The 6,679-nt window shown below is 44.5% G+C and overlaps 1 pseudogene; it reads left to right on the top strand.

Annotated features, from left to right (window-relative positions):
• The first annotated feature begins 363 nt into the window (after positions 1–363).
• Positions 364–1,137, top strand: LOC150022289 (ephrin-A5 pseudogene; annotated as a pseudogene).
• Positions 1,138–6,679: the final 5,542 nt, after the last annotated feature.

The raw sequence follows: 6,679 nt of genomic DNA, 5'->3' as shown, positions 1-6,679 counted from the left end.
TTGCTTTTCTCAGCTGGATACTATTTTACTTTCCACTCTGTTGCTGTAGGCTGGGAAGCTCAGCTGGGGGTTTAGACCCTGCCCTTCTCAGGGGGAATCCCCGGCTGCTGAGCTGTTTCTCAGTCCCTTCAGCTGCTACCCGTGTGACACCAGCCAGCCCCTTCCACGTCTCCGCACTCCCTACCGGTCACGTTGTGATGTAGCGGCCTTTTCTGTCTCTCCGTGGTTATAAGACTTCTCTCCAGCTGGTGTTCGGATGGTTATTCCAGATGATTTCTCCAAAATTACGTTGTAAATCCAGACTAGTTCTGGGAGGAAGTCAGTGTAGCTTCCACTTACTCCTCCGCCATCTTGTTTCTGAAGATGTTGACACTGATGTTTCTGGTGCTTTGGATGTGTGTGTATGTGTGTGTGTGTTCAGCTAGGATGGGGCTCCAAGGCCGTTGCTGAACACTACATCGTCTATGGGAACAGCAGCAACCCTAGATTTTAGAGGGGTCACTACCACGCTGAGGTCTGTATCAATGACTCCCTGGATGGTTTCTGCCCTCATTATGATGACTTGGTCCCAGAAGATGATACCCAGCATTGTGTCCTCTACATGTGACCTTTGATGGCTACAGTGCCAGCCACCATACTTCCGAAGGGTTTAAGAAATGGAAATGTAACAGGTTTCACTCTCCAAGTGGACCTCTGAAGCTCTCTGAAAAATTTCAATGCTTCACACCCTCTTATCTAGGATTTGAATTCAGGCAAGGTCTGGAATATTTCTACATCTTCTCTGCAATCCCAGATAATGGAAGAAGGTCCTGGCTAAAGCTCAAAGTCTTTGTGAAACCAACAAAGAGCTGTGGAAAAACTATAAGTGTTCATGATGGTGTTTTCGATGTTAATGACAAAGTAGAAAATTCATTAGAACTAGTAGATGACACCATTCACGAGTCAGCCAAGCCATCCTGCAGTGTGAACTTGGCACAGACACCAAGGATACCTCGCTGCTTTTGACAATCCTACTGTTCCTCCTGGATGCGGATGAAATGGGGCCATGTAAGAAACATGACAAGCTGACAGTCTTACAAACTCAAAGACCTAAAGTAACCACAAAGGATGGTCTGAAATGAACACTTATTAACTAAAAGCAGGTCATGGTGGGCAGTCATTGCCCTAGGCTAGAATCTTCTGTGATTAAAAAGTAAACCTTTACTTGTATTGAGCCTGTCTATTGTCTTTTCTTGCATCTATGATAACATACCTTTGGAATGTCAAGTAAGTTTCCCTTTTCTCCAAACCCCTGGGGCACAGCCACCACACCACAGCAGAGACCCCAAATCCCCCAATGTTATTGTTACCATGTTAATTGTTGACTTTTAACTGTCCTGTACCCACATATGTAAAACAAGTATGTGTCTATCATTTTACCTTTTTATCCAATCCCAAAGTTTCCCTGCCCCCCACCCCCACCTTTGCTTTCTCCCGCTTCCCTTCTCTCTCACCAATGGATTTCATTGCCTCCTCTTTTGATTGTAATGTATAAAATAAGTGCAAAACTGCCACCTTCCAGAGTGTTTTCTCAATCAATTAAGGTTTTGCTTCCTGGAAATTGTCAGTTTGACTCAAATAAACTCATAAAAATTCTTATAGGTTTGGACATTTCTTATGTTGACATGGCAATGCTTTTGACATTATAGTACAGCCCCCCTTCTGTCACCTGTCACAGAAAACATCAAGGTCTTGGAATGACAGAGATCCACCTAACTGTTTGTCTGAAAAAGGGACTTTTTTTTTTTTTTTTTTTTTGCAGATGTCAGATTTTTTTCCTTTCAGCCTGAATTCTAAACAACAACTTGGGGCAATGGGGGGCTAAAATAGATGCTCCCACCCTCACCCTGAGGCAGGATAGTAAGAAGCTAAGAAAATTCCTTGTTAGGTAGAATGGGGAAACTGAGACAGATAACTGAACAAAATGGTGAAGCAATTTACAGAAGCCAGATACAGAATGTCACCTCCCTAGGGATAACATCTAGGCCTCAGTTGTATTTCAGTTCCAGGCCCAGAAAAGCAACAAAACCAGATGGGTAATGCCAGGACTCTTACTGAGCAAACCAGGGCCCACTCACATGGTGTCTTGGTGTAAGACCTAACAATTAGTGTTGAGAAAAACAGGTCTCTATTTACAATATTCCAACCTTGGGAGGTCTGGGAGCACTCCTACTCAGAGCCCTGTTTTCCCATGAGACCAGCACTTCCCTTGCTCCCCAAAAGGCTATAAACCAAAACCAAGCCCAGTTGTTCCCCTTTCCTTATCTGTCAGCTCCCTTTTTCAAGATCTGGGGTACGTTGTCTTCAGCCTCTGTATAACAGTCCAGGAAAGCATGTGCTGTGTTACCCTGGATCATGGTGAAGACCAGAAAAGGCATAAGTCAGTCCTAAGAGAGTGTCCTCTCCATATGTCCGGACTTCCCAGAGTCCAGATAGAATCCGGGTCTGCAAGGCAGAGTCCTTGGTGTCTTCAGAGTCAGCTGGAGCAGCCACGATCAAAGCATCAGCATGCCTACTTTCTTATTAGCCCAGGCCATACGGCCGAATCATCCCTATGGACTGCATAGCTGCTTGCTGCTTCTTAATGGCTGATACGACATGCTCTTACATCATGCTCTTAGATCACAGCACACCTCCATCATGCTTCTCCAGTATGCTCCTTCTCTTACTCTAGCTCTTAATTCAAAACCTTATGGCACCTTCGTTTACATCAGACCTCACGGCAGATGGGAGAGGGCCTTCTACATCCTTCCAAACTGCATGGCCACCTCCCTCATGGCTCTCCTCTAATTATTTTATTTTTAAAGATTTTATTTATTTTTTAGAGAGAGGAGAAGAGAGGAAGAAAGGGAGGGAGAGAAACATACATCCATGTGTGGTTGCCTCTCACACCCCCCCAACTGGGGACCTGGCTCAGAACCCAGGAATAATCCCTGACTGGGAATCAAACTGGTGATCCTTTGGTTTGCAGGCTAGCACTCAATGCACTGAGCCACACCAGTCAGGGCTCTCCCCTACTTTTATTATTATAATTTTTAAATATATTTTATTGATTATGCTGTTACAGTTGTCTCAATTTTTTTCCCTTTGCTCTTCTCCACCCAGTATCCCCCTCCCCTCCAGTAATCCCCCCCCCCCCCCACTTAGTTCATGTCCATGAGTCACTCATGTGAGTTCTTTGGCTTCACCCTTTCCTATACTATTCTTAACATCCACCTGGCTATTTTGTACCTATCAATTATGCTTCTTAATCCTGCCTCCATTTCCCCCTTTCTCCCTCCTCCCCCTCCCAGCTGATAACCCTCCAAATGATCCCCATAGCTATGATTCTGTTCCTATTCTAGTTGTTTGCTTAGTTGGTTTTATTCTTGTTTTTTAGATTCAGTTGTTGATAGTTGTGAGTTTGCCATCATTTTAATGTTCATAGTTTTGATCTTCTTTTTCTTAAATAAGTCCCTTTAACATTTCATATAATAATGGCTTGGTGCTGATGAACTCATTTAGCTTTATTTTGGGAAGCAGTTTATCTGCCCTTCCACTCTAAATGATAGTTTTGCTGGGTAGAGTAATCTTGGTTCTATACCCTTGCTTTTCATCACTTTGAAAACTTCTTGCCAGTCCCTTCCTGCTTGCAAAGTTTCTTTTGAGAAATTAGCTGATGGTCTTCTAGGAACCCCTTTGTAGGTAACTCTCTTCTTTTCTCTTTCTGCTTTTAAGATTCTTTATCTTTAACCTTTGGCATTTTAATGATGATGTGTGTTGGTGTGGTCCTCTTTAGGTCTAGCTTGTCTGGGACTCTGCTTCCTGGACTTGTATGTCTATTTCCTTTGCCAGATTAGGGGAGTATTCTTTCATTATTTTTTCACATAAGTTTTCAATTTCTTGTTCTTCCTCATCTCCTTCTGGCACCACTGTGATTCAGATGTTGGCACATTTAAAGTTGTCCCAGAGGTTCCTAAGCCTCTCCTTGTTTTTTTCAATTCTTGTTTCTTCATTCTGTACTGGTTGACTGTTTTATTCTTCCTTATGTTACAAATCATTGGTTTGAACCCCGGCTTTCTTCCCTTCACCATTGGTTTTGTGTGGATTCTTCTTCATTTCACTTAGCTTGGCCTTCACTTCTTCCCTTATGTGTTTGTTGTACTCAAGCATATTCTATCAAGTCTGTGAGCATCATTATCGCCAGTGTTCTGAACTCTTCATTTATTAGGTTGGCTATCTCCCTTTGCTTTAGTTCTCCTATTGGAACCTTGATCCGCTCCCTCTTTTGGGCCATACTTCCCTGTCTCATCAATGTGACAGGCTCCTGTGTTTGCCTCTGTGTCTTAGGTAGAGCTGTCACACCTGCATTGTGAGGGGTGGAGCCTTAGGTATTCCTCAGTGTGGGGTGTCCCATTTCACCCTGTTGTAGCGCTGTATGTGGGGAAGGGGTCTGAGAGCTCAGCACTTCACTCATTTCCTGTATGGGACTGGCATCCCTCTAGCTGTTGCCCTTGTTGTGGTTCCCAGAGTGAGTGGGTTTGTGGATATTCTAGGTCTGTGGGGGCACTCTAAACAGACTATGCTGAGAGACCTGCAGTTTCTTCTGCCACCTCACCCACCACTGGTTTTCATAGTCAGGAGCAATGAGACTTTATTTTACCTGGTGCTGGAACCATGAGCAGCACAGTATAATCTGGGGCTGGAAATGCTCCCCAGGTGTCCCTCCTGACTTCTATAATGTGTGACTACTCCTTCCGCTGGCTGGCCACAGCCATTGCCTTGCTGCCACTGCTGCCACCATCATTGCCACTGGTGCCACACTGCATTCTCTCTGCCCTGGCTCCACCCCTTCTACCTGTCTGGATAAGTATTACTTTTTTATATTTTTGTTTGTTGGACTTCCATGAGGTTCAATTTTCTGGTAGTTCTGGTTGTTTTTAGTTTTGAGGTAGATGTAATTCTTCTTTTGGTTGTGGAAGGAGGTGAAGTGTGTCTACCTACGCCTCCATCTTGGTCGGAAGTTCTCTCCCCTAATTTTAAATGCTGACCCCTAGCACCATATGTCATTGTTATGAAAAGTATCTAAAGTGTATCATCCACCCTTTTACCCTGGTGACAGCACAGCTATTATCTAGCAATCAGCTTGCTATATATATGCAAAGTATCTTAAAAGCTGTATTATCTCCTTCCCCCATCTCCCAACCATGGACTGTGGGGACTTTGGGGACCCCTCTCCCTATTCTGTACCCTGTTTCAGGAACAGCTGCAGTGACTAAGGACCCCCTGCTCTGGTGCTGACCAATCAGTGGAGACTATGACCCTGAAAGGATACACTTGGAAAAGCTGATAAATATTCTTTTGAGATCCTTCCCTAAGCTCTCAGCCTTTAAAAACCTTCTAGAGGAAGGATGCAGCACATGCTCTCCCTCCCTGGAGCATGCTTGCCCCTTTCCCTTCTCCTTCTCCCCCCCACCCCAGGTGTGCATTTCCTAAATTCTAAGGGACCTTATGAGACTTGCAACCAGGGGAGCAATGAGCAGCAGCAGCTCGTCCTGGGCTAACACCCTGAACCTGTGTCTCCAGTGCCTCTTTTCTCTGACTTCTCAGTGAGCCAAAGCAGCCTCACCTAGCTTCTCTCCTGTTGCTTCTTCTATCCTAGGCCCTTCCGTGTTCCACTGTCCCCAGCATTAATAAACATCCTCTTAAAATCACCTGGACTCGTACTCCAAAATCTTTCCTACATGAAGTCAAGAACCCACACACTACTGGCCAGCCCTAGGCAGACCTACTCTGGGCTGGTTCCTTTCTGGTAACAACCCCATCCTTCCCCCAGCCCTCAGCCTTGATTTTCTCACCCTTTCCAATTTAAATAGACTCCAGATTAAAATGCCAAACTTTCCAGGTGACACTGATGGTCATCAGTTCCTGTGCATTCTCCTCTAATTGCTCATCTCTGTTAGCACACTGTATTAGTATGTGGACAAGGAAAAATAGTTGCAGATACAGCCAGTGATGGTGAGGCTCAGGAGGGTTGGACTCTCCCATACAATATTTATGCCTTCTCATTCAGGACTACAAGATGATCATGCAGGGCATCATGCCACCATGTCATGTCCAGAGGGGAGGTATTAAGAACAGATATAATACTACACCATTTTCTCTAGGAGTGTGTAAATGAACAGGCATCTAAAGGGTTGAGACATTGTTGTTGTTGTTGTTTTTTAATATGACCATCTTAAAGCAGTCTTGACAGTAAAGCCTGTACTCTGTTAAAGAACCTCCCCCCCCCCGCCCCTGGAGGTAGGTAGGGAGCCAGAATGCTAGGACAAAGCAAGTGTAAAATCAGAGAAAACTTAAGTTTGATGAGGGTGTGTAAGTATGAGTACCTCTAATTTTTTTGGTGACTGGGCAGTGTACACCAAATTTTTTTCCCCCCTTTGACTACAGATCACCATGCTGCTACAACTATTTTTAAAAAAGAAACTCAAAGAGGCATACTTTTTTGAAGAATAAAGTGACCTTTCCCAAGGCTGACAAGCCAAGGTCGATGAGTGCAGAATGAAATAGCTTTGGACACTCCTGAGGTACAATATGTACCAAGGAAAAGATGTCTGTAGCCAGAGGACATGTGATCTGGCTTTGCTGGAGTGCCAGTGTG

Source organism: Furipterus horrens, unplaced genomic scaffold (genome assembly GCF_987537825.1).
Source record: "Furipterus horrens unplaced genomic scaffold, mFurHor1.1.pri manual_scaffold_1, whole genome shotgun sequence".
NCBI classification, from domain to species: Eukaryota; Metazoa; Chordata; class Mammalia; order Chiroptera; family Furipteridae; genus Furipterus; species Furipterus horrens.
The sequence above is the reverse complement of the archived record's forward strand: the minus strand, read 5'-3'. Positions and strand labels throughout refer to the sequence as shown.